The sequence below is a fragment of the Tenrec ecaudatus genome, chromosome 10 (genome assembly GCF_050624435.1).
Source record: "Tenrec ecaudatus isolate mTenEca1 chromosome 10, mTenEca1.hap1, whole genome shotgun sequence".
Lineage (NCBI taxonomy): Eukaryota > Metazoa > Chordata > Mammalia > Afrosoricida > Tenrecidae > Tenrec > Tenrec ecaudatus.
In genome coordinates this window covers 32,047-47,906 of record NC_134539.1, presented here as the reverse complement: position 1 = coordinate 47,906, position 15,860 = coordinate 32,047, and positions in this window count along the sequence as shown.

Here is a 15,860-nt window from a genome sequence, read left to right as displayed (position 1 = left end):
TAAAAATGAGGAGGCTGTGCAGTTAAAATTAAAAAAGGAAGTTGATCAACAGAAGAAGAGCCGTGCCCGCCATTTGGAGCCCTTGTACCCGTGGCGAGAACTAGAGCTTCTTGAGTTATCAGAGGAAGAAGAGGAACAGTTAGAGGAGGCAGCCGCTCGCTACGAGGAGGGACGGTCCGCGCCACCCCCTTATAGCGAGAACAGGCAGAAAGGGTGTGGATACTCCTTTTGCCCACCTGGTACCCGCAGAGCAATACAACAAATGTACTCAGTATTTGAGGACCAGAATAATGCTCGTTATCATACGCCTTTAGAGCATAAGCAAGTGAAGGACTTAGCTGAAGCAGTAAGATCTTATGGTGTCAATGTAAATTATACTCAGTCCCTGATTGAGAGACTTACAGGCAATGCTATGACACCTGCTGATTGGACTTTTGTTACAAAAGCAGTCTTGACAACAGGACAGTATTTGGAGTGGAAATCCTTGTGGCAGGACCTATTAATGGCTCAGGCTAGGGAAAATACCGCGGCAGGGCAACTCGCATGGAATTTTGAAATGCTGACAGGCCAGGGAAGATGGGTTAACAATCAAACAGCCTTCCCAATACAGGTATATCAACAAATAAATACTGCCGCGAGCAAGGCATGGAGGACCTTGCCTAATAAAGGAGAGGTTAGAGGTAACTTAACTAAAATTATACAGGGACCTACTGAGCCTTTCTCAGATTTTGTCACCCGTATGTTGGAAGCGGCAGGAAAAATCTTTGGAGATCAGGACACAGCCATGCCTCTTATTGAGCAGTTAGTTTTTGAGCAGTGTACTAAAGAATGTAGAACAGTTATAACGCCCTGGAAGTCCAAAGGACTGCAGGCATGGATGAAGGCTTGCAGGGAAGTTGGCGGTCCTTTGACAAATGCAGGATTGGCTGCTGCAGTATTGGCGGCCCAAAAAAGAGGCCCCCTAAAATGCTTTCAGTGTGGTAAGGAAGGACACATTAAAAAACATTGCCCTACTGGCACCGCGAGTCAAACTGGGATAGGAACCAAAAGGACCCCGGGAGTTTGCCCTCGGTGTGGTAAGGGTAGACATTGGGCCAACGAATGCAGATCTGTGAAAGATAGCAAGGGGCGCCCCCTAGAGCAAAATGACCAGGAGCCAAAAAACGGGAAGCGGGGCCCTCGTCCCCAGGGCCCGCAAATGTATGGGACAATCCAGGAGGACGGCCTCCGCCCACTGGGGAGGCCACTCCCAAAAGGGCCACTGCGGGATCCGCAGGGGTGGACCTCAGTGCCACCACCAGAGCAGTACTAACGCCACAGCAGGGATGCCAGCCCATTCCTACGGATTTTTATGGTCCCCTTCCAGAAGGCACCGTGGGCTTGCTGCTTGGTAGGTCCTCCACCACCTTAAAAGGCTTAATTGTGCACCCAGGAGTCATTGATCAGGATTTTACAGGACAAGTAAAGGCAATGTGCTCCTCCCCACAGGGAATATATGCCATCTCACCTGGAGACCGTATCGTGCAGCTCTTGGTGTTGCCTAGCAAGCATGCACTGTTCCCAAGTACTAAAGTTAGTAGAGAAAAAATGAGCTTTGGATCATCAGGAGAAGCTGGGGCCTTTTTCTCAGTACAGTTAGCTCTACGCCCAACTTTGACATTGGACATTGAAGGGAAAACCTTTGAAGGTATATTAGACACAGGGGCAGACAAAAGCATTATATCCACCAAATGGTGGCCTTCCTGCTGGCCGGTAACACAATCTTCACAGTCTCTACAAGGACTCGGGAATGCATCATGCCTATGATAAGCACCAGACGGTTGCACTGGAAAGCTGAGGAAGGACAATCAGGCCAGTTCCAACCATATGTCCTCCCCTTACCTGTAAATTTGTGGGGAAGGGACATGTTGACAGACCTAGGATTAGTACTAACCAATGATTACTCACCTATAAGTCAAGAACTTATGCAAAAAATGGGATATGTACCGGGAAAGGGAGTTGGGAAACACCTACAGGGTCGTCCTGAACCAATAGAGGTAGCAGTGAAGAAAGATCACACAGGTCTGGGTTTTTCCTAGGGGCCACTGCGGAGCCGCTACCCATTCCGTGGCTCTCAGCAGAGCCAGTTTGGGTACCACAGTGGCCGCTCCCAGTAGAAAAATTAATTGCGGCACAAAGGCTAGTTAAGGAACAGCTAGAACTAGGACATTTAGAACCATCCGTGTCCCCGTGGAACACACCCATATTTGTTATTAAGAAAAAATCAGGGCAGTGGAGATTGTTGCATGATTTAAGAGCCATCAACGCCCAAATGTCACTCATGGGCCCTGTGCAGAAAGGCCTCCCATTGCTATCTGCAATACCTAAAGGCTGGACCGTCATTATAATAGACATTAAGGATTGTTTTTTCTCCATCCCTTTGCATAAGAAAGATAAGGAAAGATTTGCCTTTACCCTACCCTCCATTAATCATGAAGAACCTGACAAACGCTTTCAGTGGCGAGTTTTGCCACAGAGAATGGCCAATAGTCCTACTATGTGCCAGTTATTTGTGGACCACGCCCTAGCACCCGTCAGAGAAAAATTTGGTCAGTTAAAAATCTACCATTACATGGATGACATATTAATAACTGGAGAAGAGGAGCCAGATGTGCAGCAGGGATACAGCGAGGTAGTCAAGGAATTAGAATCCCATCAGTTAGCCATAGCACCAGATAAGGTCCAACAATCTTTAATTGGACAGTTTTTAGGAGCCACAATAAGCCCATGTCACATAACGCCTCAAAAATTGACTATACGTAAGGATCAGTTAAAGACATTAAATGATTTTCAAAAGTTGCTAGGAGATATCAATTGGCTCCGCCCATATTTAAAGGTATCCACTGCTGACCTTAAGCCATTGTTCAATATCTTGGAAGGAGAAAGCCATATTACTTCTCCTCGAGAAATCACTCCTCAAGCCCAGAAAGTATTAGAACAGGTTGAAAAGGCCATTTCTGAAGCGCAGTTAGATAGAATAGACATAAAATCTCCTTTTCAGCTGTGCATTCTAAAAACTGCCTGCGCGCCTACTGCGGTCTTGTGGCAGACTGGGCCTTTGTTCCATGCCCACTCCTCACCTTCCAAAACTATTGAACACTACCCTTCTATGGTAGCCACAATGGCCCTAAGGGGTGTTAAGACAGCTATTATGCATTTTGGAAGAGAGCCTAGCAGCGTCATTGTCCCATATACTAGTGAGCAAGTTTCTACACTGTGCGCCACTACGGATGAGTGGGCAATTTTTAAATGCAGTTTTTTTTTTTAATTTTATTTTTTAAATGCAGTTTTAATGGACTAATAGACAACCATTATCATAAACATTCCTTGTTGCAATTTGTGACTGCTCATCCAATAATTTTTCCCCGTGTCACGGTTAACAACCCCATTAAGGAAGCTTTAGACATTTATACAGATGGCTCTAAAACAGGCAAAGGATGTTATGTAATAAACGATCAAGTGACTACATTACAATTTTTAGCTGATGCATCCCAATTAGTAGAATGTTTGGTGGTCTTAGAAGTTTTTAAGAAATTCACGGAGCCAATTAACATCATATCTGACTCCCATTACGTAGTCAACGTGGTGTCTAAGCTGGAAATTGCTGGCTACATTAAGCAATCCAGCAAGGTAGCAGACATCTTGTCTCAAATTAGAAAATGTATTTTGCAACGAAAACACCCATTTTATATTCAGCATATACGTGCTCATAGCTTGCTCCCGGGACCCATGGTAAAAGGTAATGATTTGGCTGATCAAGCTACAAGAGCTTTCCCTGTGTTAACTAAATCCCACTTTGAACTTGCTAAAGACTTTCATGAGCTGTATCATATGCCTGCTGCCACCCTACGCATTAAGTTTCCAATTACTCGCGCAGAGGCTCGCACTATTGTGTTGCAGTGCGCCAAGTGTGCAGAATTTATTTCCAAACCCTCGGTCAGGGTAAACCCTCGAGGCATCCGTCCTCTCGACATCTGGCAAATGGACGTTACCCACGTATCTGCTTTTGGAAAGTTGCAGTACGTGCATGTGTCAGTGGACACCAGTTCTGGCATTGTACATGCAACATCCCTAACGGGGGAAAAATCCAGCCAAGTAATTCAACACTGCTTAGAAGCCTGGAGTGCATGGGGCAAGCCCACCATGTTAAAAACAGATAATGGGCCTGCATACACTTCCACCAAGTTCCGACAGTTTTGCTTGCAAATGCAAGTGAAGCACTTCACGGGTTTGCCATACAATCCCCAAGGGCAAGGAATTGTGGAACGATGTCATCGCACTCTAAAGCAATATTTATCAAAGCAAAAAGGGGGAATAGAGACTGTGACGGTCACTACCCCTAGAATGGCTTTATCTCTAACCCTTTTCATCCTAAATTTTTAAAATTTGGATGAGAAAGGCCAATCAGCTGCAGACAGACACGGGCAATGGCCAAAGCCACCAAAGGAAATGGCCCGGTGGAAAAATGCCCTAGACAACAAATGGTATGGCCCGGACCCCATATTAATCAGGTCCAGGGGAGCAATTTGTGTTTTTCCACAGGAAGAAGAAAACCCCATCTGGGTGCCAGAGAGACTGGTGAGACTAATTAAGAAGGAGAATGAAGATCGTGGGAGCAGAAAGAATGAAGAGGACAGCGATCCATCCAGCGCTACTATTGACGCTAATGGTGATATGGGCCCCGGTAGCACAGGGAATTAAGAACAGTATTGTGTCTCAAACCGCTGAAGCGTTACTGCAATGTCAGCGTGTGGATGCCCATCTGACCTCTGGAATTTTATTATTAAATCAAAAAACAGATTTGCTCCAGCTGCAAATCAACCAGCTTACCACTATGGTACAATTAAGCTGTGTCTCTTCCACCACAGCGCTTTGCATCACTCCAGTGTTATATGATAATTTTAGTGCATTGAGTGCTAATATTTCTCAGTATCTCACAGGACAATGGACCAAAGAGTTGAACCAGCTGCAAGAAGACCTCCTGAATCAAGTTGTCCGATTGAATGGAACACGCGTGGAACCCCTTACCCTTGAAAATTTTTCTTCTTGGCTTTCATCTGCATTTTCCTACTTTAAGGAGTGGGTGGGGGTGTTTACATTTGCTGCAATAATGTGCTGTGGAGGAGTGTTGTTGCTATGGTTGCTCTGCAAACTTAAAGCTCAGCAAAGGCGTGACAATGTCATCATTGCGCAGGCGCTCTTAGCGATTGAGCGCGGTGGTTCCCATGATCTTTGGCTTTCTTTGTTAAAAGAAAACTAACCCCCATAAGTTGTCAGCTCTCGCACCCCAAGGGGAAGACCCCATTGCACTGGGAAGAGTGACAGAAATTGGATCTTGGCCAGCCCTTGCACCATGCGGAGCTCTGCTCATTGCACGCATCAGGGTGACCAGATTTGGGTTCTTATATCCATCTTGATCTCCTGGGGCTGCTAGAGGCTCCGGGGTGGATCGATGGATTAGGCCTAAAATAAATAAGGAAGGAGGAGATGTGGGAAGCCGCAGCTCTCGCCGCCATTACAAGATGGCGCCGGGCAGTCAGGGCGGTGGCCCAGTTAAGTGGTAAACAACCACTTAGAGCATGCGCACTGCTTAGATGACGTAGTCATAACTCCACCCTGGAGTATGCTAATAAGGGTTCTGGCGAACGCACCAATCAATGCACAGCACGTCCCCATAGAGCGCATATAAGCAGCAGTAGTTTGGGGCTTGGGGTCTTTTTCCGCATCTGCAAATCGAACCCGCATTAAACGCCTGTGGAAGAATCCTGTTGTGGTGCGTCCTTCTTGCTGGCGAGACTGAGCACGCGACAGTTGGCAACATTTGTGTGTTTTGATTGCTTCTCCTCTGAGAAACCTAGAGGCAAACCCTTTGTTGATGGCCCAGGTAGAGCAGGATAAGGGGTTTCCACTGCCAGTTATAGTCCATTGCGTTTATGATAAAAATGTTCACCAGCATTAAATGACAAGTTATGAAAGCATTCATGATCTGAACTCTCCTCTTCATTTCCATCTCACCACTATGTGCGTGCACAGCTTACCATCCAGCCGTCCACGCTGCCATCAAGTCACCCCATCCCAGTTGTCAGGTGCTGTTAAGTGGTTTTGACCCCTGTCGACTTCATGTTTGACGGAGCGAAACACGGCCTTTGCCGCACTGTCTTCACTGTTACTGGGCTTGAGCCTGTTGTGGCCTTCAGTGTGTCCGTCCATGTCCTTGAGGGTCTTCCTCTTTTTCGCTGACCCTCTGCTTTGCCAAGCAGGATGTCTTTCCCAGGCACTCATCTGGTGATGTCATGTCCAACTGTGAGACAAAGATTCACCATCCTTGCTTCTGAGGAGCGTTCTGGCAGTCCTGCTTTCAAGGCGACTGGTTTGCTGTTCAGCAGGTCTGTGGTCCTTTCAGCCTGATTCAGAGTCCCAATGTAGGGTTTCACAGACCGGATCTTTACAGAAGCAGGCAGCCATACCCTTTACCTACGGAGATACAGGTGCCTTGGAACTACCAGCCTCCTAGTCGGCAGCACCCACTGGGTGCATTCTCAGAGCAGAGTCTCTTTACATCCTTGGCTAGCACTTCATGAGTTGGGTGTGTACTCAGGTACCTGTATACTTCCAAGGTGCTCACAGATTGGGTTCCAGAAAAATTTCAAGCACCCTTGCTGATGTCACAGAACAAGCAGACTCTCCACCTAAGGGGATGCTTTAGACCAAGGATGATTCCATATCCCATGTATGGTACCAGCCTCCCTAAAGCCAGTTGTTCACAGGAGAAATAATTATTCTTCAGTGAATAAAATGGTTGCTTTTTCTTTAGTCAAGTGGTTAATGCCTGTCTCCTCCCAGAAAGTTTACTACCCTGTGAGTAGATGTGTGAGTCAGCTGCTGTGCAGGGTTCCCTCCCTGAAGCAAGCTCCCAGTATCCTTCCAGAACTGACGAATGATCTGATCTCCTTGGAAGACCCTGATAGACAACATCTACTGGCCTGAACCAGTGGAAATTTACTCTTGCTGACCATTCAGTTGCTTGATAGTTTTGCTCCATATTTGATTTATGGTTTATGAGAGATTGGAGAGTGCTATGCAGGGTTCACTAGAGAAACAGAACCAGGACACTTGTGTTCATTTTGTTGTTGTTGTTTTGTATAGGAAAGAGCTTTATATACAAGGGCAATTGAATATTGAGGAAACATTCCTGCTTAGTCCAGATCAAGTCCATAAGTCCAATATTAGCCCATATGTTCAATAACAATCTGTAAATTCCTCTTCAGACTCACTAAACACATGCAATGGCACCGAATGCAGGAAAATCACATGCCATTGGATGGGCAGTCTTGTGGATCCAGTGGTGTTGTAAGCATCTCAGTGCTGGCAGGGGTCTCCACATGTTTTCTCCAGCTGTCAGGGCTCTGGCTACATCAGGGTAAGTCCATTTGACTTTTCCTCTGGGATGTCTTGCAGGGAGTGAGCCGACACTTATGATTATATATATATATATAAAAGGATAGGTTTATACATCGAGAAGGAATATAACAGATTAACCGAGCAGTGTAAAAGGTTAAGTTGAACTCACTTTCTTGGAACCGTTAACATACTGGAAATCCTTCAACTGAACTGGGATGCCAGTCCAAGGTCAATGAAGCAGACATTGGAATCTTCCCTCAGGCAAGACAGGCCAAGTCTGCCTGAAGGCAGCAGACAGCAGGGTTAGTCAGCAATTGTCAGTAGCAGGGAGCTTAGGAAAGCCCCCTATACTGCCACAGGATCCACCAGCCTCAAGCTCAAGCTATGTACACAGCAGCAGCCTGGCAAAGCAGATCTCGAAGGAGCCTCAAGCTCTAGCTATACCATTCATGGGTTGGCTTAGCCCACAGGTAGGGCAGTCCAGGTTGGGGTAAAGCATAGCTCAAGCTGGTCCCATGACCAGGCAGGAAGAGAAAAGGGAAGGGGCCTAGGAAAGCCATTTCTCTCTTTGCCCTCTGATCAAGTTTCAACATGATTAAACTCTGCCCACGTGTTCTGATTGGCCTACTTGGCAAAATAGCCCTATCACAGAGAATGTGAGTCTTTCCTCTCAAAGCCTTTTGAGGCCTTCCTGGTGAGGTTATCTATCATCTATCTTATCAATCATCTGCCTTCAAACACATGCAATGATGCCAAATGCAGCAAGAAAACAGGCTTGTGGGTGGAAAGTCTTGTGGATCCAGTGGCAGCGGAAGCATCTCAGTGCTGGTGTGGGCCTCCACGTGGCTCCTCTAGCTCCAGGGCTCTAGCATAGTTCTGTGTGTCTTGCCATCAAGAATACCAAGCAGTGTGTCTGTGTCCCTCCTCCAGCGGGCTATTTATCTCCATAGCACTTCCAAACGATGCTATTAAGCTGCGACCTGATTGGCAGGGTAAATTCCACCCCTTCACTCTTAGTGGTCTCAAGTTCACACCAGATTACGTAACTACCACAGGCACCGTATGCATTGTATAGCAACCACATCTCTTGCAGGTTCGAACTTGAACATTCAGAAACAGCTCTGGTGGCCCTCTCAAAGATGGTGGCCAAACATTGGGCTTTGAATGCATGTCGGTCTCCACAGTCCTGTCACTAACCCAGCTACTGCACCAGGCTCCAAAATGTCCCATTATGTCTATCCAGAGACTCTCATGACAGGGCTTCAACCTATAAACTTCCCATTTTAGTTACTGTTCTGGTTCACACAAATTTTAAAAACTTGTGTCTGTTCTGCTTTGATTTGTCTGCCATGACCAAACCAGTTGGAACCAATTCCAAGCTCTAATTTGAACTGTAAATCTTTTCATGAGTGGTTGAGCACTCAACTCTTTGTGCCACCCAGGAACTCCAGTTCCATATACTTCCTGTGTTATGCCAGGTTGACTAGAGAAACAAAGCCAGAGACACTCTTATATGTGTAAGAAAGAGCTTTATATCCATAAGTCCTTATATATCAAAGACACATCCCAGTCCAGTACAACTCAAGTCCAAAAGTCTGATACTAATCCATAAGTCCCTCTTCAGACTCATAAAGTCACATGCAATGATGGATTCTAAGTCCTATGGATCCAATGGTGGTGGAAGCATCTGCAGGGCAGTGGTAGCAACCAGGGTCAGCCAGCAGGAAGGTGAAGGCAGAGAGGGAGGGAGATGCCCCGGAGAAGGTCACGCCCACAAAAAGCACCATCAGGCTGTAACCTGATTGGCAGGCTCAATTCCACCCCTACACGTTTATATAGCTTTAAGTTGGCATGAAATTATGTACCTAATACATTCCCTCACAAACCTTAGAAACTCAGGTGTTTATGATATAAAAGTAAAAGAGAAGGGCTCAATAGAAAGTAGATGTTTAGAAACTTATGATGGCAACATGTACAAATACGTTTGATGCAATTTGTATATGGATTGTGGTAAAAGCCTTAAGAGCCCCCAATAAAATGCAAAAAATCCCCCAATAAAATGATTTTTAATAAATAAAAGTGAAAGAGAAACAAATAGAACTATCAAAGAAACTAAATATAGAATTACAAATATAACTAAATGGGAATCACAAACTACTCACGATCCCTTTGGGTGATATTGTTTCATAGACTAGAAATGTCATAGTTGTAGAAAGAGGTGGACATGAACTGCTTTCTTATCCAGGCACAGGCAACACGCTTTTGATCCTCCTTCCACAAAGAGTTGATAGATACATTTTTCCTGTATTATAATTGTGTTTTATGTTGTAGGGAACTGTGTGTCTCCCTACCCTGGATTTAAGCCATGAATTTACTCTCGGTTTCCTGCCATACAAATTGCCCTGAGGTTTTACTGCCCTTTGTCTCAATTCCCGCCAGAGGGTGGCTGCCTTGACCCTTGCTAGGATTGGTGCTCTTTCACTAGCAGCTGCTATGCTCATTGGTCAATACATGACTGATGGCTTCTCCCCCCCAGGCTTACCAGGAATGCTTCATTAGCATACTTACCTGTTTGATCAGTTGCCCGCCATTCCTTCCTTGTTTGGCTACCTCAACTGTACCTTATTTTACATGTGACGTAATGGTGCCAGCCCCTCGCTGGCTATTTAAACCTCTGCTCTCAACTCAATAAAATGAGGCTTGATCAGATTCCTGTCGCCTCCATTTCTCGCGCCCTTGCCCATCTTCATTCCCAGTCCTTCTTTCAGGTCTCCACGTTCTTGATGTCCCACGGGACGGGACATTATGTGAAGGTTTACACAGCAAGTTTGTTTTCCAATCAACAGTTCCCACACCGTTGTTGAGTGACCTTGGTCACACTTTTTGCAGTGAGGTACGATGGATAGATTTGAACTGAGCAGCATTGGAAATTCTTTGACTGAACAGAGGGAGACTGCAGTGGGGAGGAGCTCCTTGGGACCCAGGCAGTAGTCCCCAGGGACTCCCTGTGCAGAGGGGATGCCCCTGAGCAGCTGGTTCCATTTCTAGTGTAAATGGCCCAGGTCCTGGAGAGATGAGCTGCTCAGGGATGGACAGCTGCACTGGTTTGCTCCAGAGGACTGAGCACTGAGGTGGTCTGCTCTGCCTGAGTGATTGCAACATCCCCCAAAGAACTCAGGGGCAGTCAGAACTCACTTGTTCTCTTGACAGTGTGTATTTACAGGAACTTTTTGGATGTCAGGGTCAAGGAAAGAGTGGCCCTAGCTTTAGAGCTCATGTTTGTGAGACATTCATGGAAATAAGCCTTTTCTGGGAGGTTGGAAGTATCCTCTGACTGGGAATTCACAGTGTTTCCAGATGGGAAAGCTGCCCAAGAGGAAGCTGAACTAGGTTGGCTTGATGGGTCAAGGTCAGAGCTTGTCAGGACAGAAGGCCCAAACGATATGAGTTCCCTGAAGAAGACCTCTCTGACCGTCTTCCAGCCCAGTGAGTCAGTGGCTGTCCCCTCAGAAGGCTCATCTGGGGGCTGCTGAAGCAGTGAAACCACATGGCGAATGGCTGTGGGGGTGGATGGCAGGGAAGCAGCACAGTCTTGGGTTCTGACCACTGCTCCTCCGGTGGCTGCCAATGGACTTCATTGGGTGCTCTGTCCTGCACAGGAATAATAGCTTCTAGACATGTCTGCTGACAAAATTGACCCCTGTTAGGGGCTGTCCCTGGTGGCTATAGGAGACAAAAGGCCACGCTGTGGCTAGGAGCAAACAACCTGGACAGTAGCGCTGGCTGGGGCAGGGACATCTGCAGTGCATGGTCACACCCTTTCCCAAGTTCTGTTACCCCTGCCCCTCCTCACCCTGACATCATCCACAGCCTCCTGAACCCCCACCCCATACCCTCCCTTCACCTTGATGGCAGCTGTCCTTATCCCACTGAGTTACCCCTCCCCATGCCCTTCTGTTAACCACATCACCTGCTCTCCCCATGCCACACTGCTCCTCTCCCCATGCCCTTCTGTTAACTATATGACCTGCCCTTCCCCGCCCCCATGCCATACTGTTCCTCTCCCCATGTCCTTCTGTTAGCCACATCACCTGCCCTCCCCATGCCATACTGCTCCTCTTCCCATGCCCTTCTGTTAAACACATCACCTGCTCCCCACCCCCACCTCCCCGCCCACCATGCCATACTGCTCCTCTCCCCGAGCACTGACATCACTGAGCTTCTGCTCTTCTTACCCAGGACTCCCTACACATTCCCTGCCTCAGACAGCCTGCACATCAGCCCTCACCACCTTGTGCCCTTGGGCCACTCAGGACCCCTTGGTAGGAAGATGGACACTTAACATGAGGGCCACAATGAATTGTTTGAAGAAGCTCAAATGGGCCCAGCCTCATGTAGCTCTTTGTGGAAACTTCTTAAGACTGCAAATCAGGAGAGTGGGCTATGGTGGTGAGGGTCAGGGGCAAAGAACCTTAGAGGTCGAGTGGAATGTCCTTCAGAGTCACATTGGGCAGGTTAGACTGAGAGCCCAAGCATCAGAGTCCATGGTCCCACCATCTCGGACCCTCACAGAACGCTCATGGTGTGAGGTGCCTGGTTATTTACAAACTGCTTCCAGCTTGTCCTCCATGACATCTCAGGGAGGAGCATCAACCTCGATGAAATTAAACAGCTCACTGAGTTTGGTCTGGGAGTTCTGCCTGCCAATCCCCACGTTCCCTCCCAGGGGCCTGCTCCTCAGGCTGTTCTCCCACCGCTATGTGCTCCAGCAAAATGGCAACTTGGCAGGTGCTGAGAGATGACAGGATGAGCAGGGAAGATGGCAGGCTGGTGGTTGAAGTCCAAAGATCCAGAGGTCGATGAGACAGCTGCAGGATTCGTACCAGGAGAAAAAGGCATGGCTTCCCCCAGAGTTTGTTGAAATAGGAGGAAACTGCCTGTCCATTGGCCTCCACCCTCCTCTGACCACAACTGCATAGCTGCTCACCAGGCAATTAGATCACATCCTACTAAGAACCCTGGCCCAGCCAAGTTGACACTAAACCTATTGGTCACACTCTACCTCTTGTCTATTTGGCACCTACACACTTCTCTGTAAACCAAACAGAATTAAAAAAAAACCAAAAAAAAAACAAAAAAAACAGAATCTCCAAACAAAGACATACTCGCATGTAACACGACACAACTAACACGAGTACAACTGACAGCGCACAACCCCATTTTCATCTTATATTGTATAAATGAACCCCAAATATTGGATGTGTACATGCAAAGAGGAAGCCCTCATAACAACTGTAGTCCTCGTCTCTGTAACTGATCATGTGGCTGGTCTGCTCTTTGGAGCTGCCTTCTTCCACCACCCTTTGCCCTCACAAGTCCTGCAGCTGGTCCTGGTTCTTGGCCTGACACAGTGACCGAATCTGTCACTCCTGAAGAGTCTGTGCCATTAGTAATCTTGTCAGAATTGTATTGTTGTAGTTTACCATGGACTTTAACCACAGGACATGGTAATTCCAAGAGACAACCTTGATACCTGCCACCATGGCCCCTTTGTTCCTATGCCCATTGGGAAATGACAGCAGTGGCTGGGGAGAGAGGATGACTGGCTTCCACAGACAGGTGGTGCTCAGGACTCATAGTTAGCCTAGATGGAGACACCAAGGCTGTGAATCTTTACATGAGCAAACAGGCTCATCTTTCTCCGTCAGAGGGGCTGGTAAGCTTGAACCACTGACCTCGGTGTTAGCAGTTTAATGTCCACGTGGAAGAGCAATTGACAATGATGTAAGAGTTGACAGTTTGTATTTTAAAGAGTCTTTTAGAGATTTAATTTACAATTTTTTTGCTTATCAAACCATTGGAAACAAACATATAGGGACCAAATAAATAACAACTATTCCTAAAGGGAAACATGATACCATATAGAACAGAATACAAAAATTTCACTCACTGCCATAAGTGCATGTCGATTTATTGTGACCCTATAGAACAGGGTAGAACTGCCCATGAGTTTCTGAGATTGTGACTCTTTACCGGAGCAGAAACTCTACCTTTCTCCCATGGAACGACTGGTAGTTTTGAACTGCCTACTTTGAGGTTAGAGGCCCAATGTAGAATCTCTCTGGCACTAGGGCTCCCTTGGAGCTATGGATGTAATGATATACTATAAAACAACGAGAATGAAAAAAAATGACAATGATACCTATCAACTTAAAATGAACAAGGTATCGCTCTACACACAGTTGTATAGGTATATCACCAAGAGCTCAGGACCAATATATGGCAAAAGAAGTCAGACATAAAAAGAGCTCACATTGTATGAATTCACTTAATGAAGGATCAAAACTAGGAAAAATAAATTTCTGATGTTAGAAGTTGCGGACAGAGTCGGTGACTGGGAGGGGTTTCAAGTGGGAGTCTGCAATGTCATCAGGTTCTCTTTTTTGATCTGTGAACTGGTTATGCATGTGTGCTCCTTTTGTAAAAGTGTTATGATATGTCCACATTTTTGCACATATTCTATCGGAGGAGAATGTAGAAGCACTGTATGAACTGTTATGAACAAGAGCTATCTTATGTGTAAAACCAAGGTATGAAATAGTATGAATCAAATATCAATTGGGTGAAATGAAAGGGGGAAAAAAGAAAAAGTGGATATTCTAAAACCCTAAACCCAAAACATCACCTAAGGTCCTTTGGAGGAGCACTATTGGTGTAGTGGTTGTAAGGTTTATTTGGGCGTGAAACAGAACCAGAGATCCAATTAAGAAAGTTTTAGAAGCAGGCTTTATTGAGAAGCTTGCGGGCGGGATCAGCAACTCAGGGCATTGAGTTATTGAAGCCGTGCAGAGGGAAGTTTGAGTGGTGTTTTTATACCCCTTTCTGACAGGCACAGGGGGAAAAAAGGGGATAACTATGCTTACACAAGGGATTGTAAGAAAAGGAACTAATTGTTAAAATTTTCTCGGAGTTGGGTGGGCGTTGGGCAAGCTACCTGAGCAAGCGTCTAGAAGTAAAAATATGCTGGTTTTATACAAGGGAGGGGTGGTAGGTACAGGGTAAGTTTCAAGAACTTAACATAGTTCCAAAATCAAAATGGAGTTACTTGTGCTAAGATCCTTCAGTGGTTACATGTTGGGCTGCTATCCACAAAGTCAGCAGTTTGAAACCACCAGCTGCTCTGCAGGAGAAAGGTGGGCCTTTCTATTCCTGTAAACAGTTACTGTGACACTGTGCCCTATAACAGTAACAGGCAGGTAACACACACCCCCCCCCACCCCCTCCCCCCCCCCCCCCCCCCGTCAGAAATGGAAAATTTTTTAAGTGCACCCTGAAACAGGTGTAGCCCAGCCAAGAAGCAGCCTAGCCTACCTACAGTATCATTTGGCAGACCACAGGGGACAAACTGACCTTAAATGTAGAAGTTACTTTATTAGACTTAAAAACTGTTTTGTTTCACTTTCCTAAGAATGCTTTGCCAGTTTCACACAAGAACTTGCCTTCCCCCTCCCCTTGCTTGGCAAGACGCCCCACAAGGAAGTGTAATAACTTCTCTTTTGATGCTGTTTGGGGCTCTCGCCTTACAGACTGAGCCTGCCTCGGTTGCAAGTGAGAGCCCAGATTCGAATCTGTTTCAATAAGGCTTTACTGTTTCCATCTCTGTTTCAGTGAGTGGTCTGGGTGAGGGTCTCGCTCGCCAACAGTTACAGTCTCAGAAGCCCATAGCGGGTATTCACTATGAGTCAGCATTGACTTGATAGCAGCAGGTTTGATTTTTGGAAAGCCTTTTTAAAGCCAACCAATAGCTGAATCAGTAAAGAAGATCTGCTTTAGACATTGTGTTCTTTTAAAGAATAATCTGTCTGTGATCAGATTGACACAGGCACTTGGAAGGTTAGGTGAAAAGTTTAAGGGGCAGTGAGCTTATGTGTATGATGGAAATTTGGAATTGTAAAAGGACAATGAGAATGGTTACATAATTTCAGAAATATAATGAATGTTAGCAAATTGTACACGTAGAAATGATTGAATTGGTATATATTTTTGTGTTCATTGTTTTAGGGCAGGGAGAAGACTCCAAGTTGAAATATTATTTTACAGAGATCCCCTTGTTAAATCTTGATTGGAACAAAGTTCAGACAAAACAAATCATCTGGTTGAGGGAGACCGTAAAAATGAGGCCATAATGGGGTCTAAGGGATCCACAACAGCTCAGTCACATGGAAAACAAAGGAAGCCCCTTTAAAAGTCATGTTCCTGGGGAGGGAGGGGGGAAAAAAAAGAGGACCTGATGCAAGGGGCTTAAGTGGAGAGCAAATGCCTTGAGAATGATTGGGGCAGGGAATGTATGGATGTGCTTTATACAATTGATGTATGTATATGTATGGATTGTGGTAAGAGTTGTATGAGTCCCTAATAAA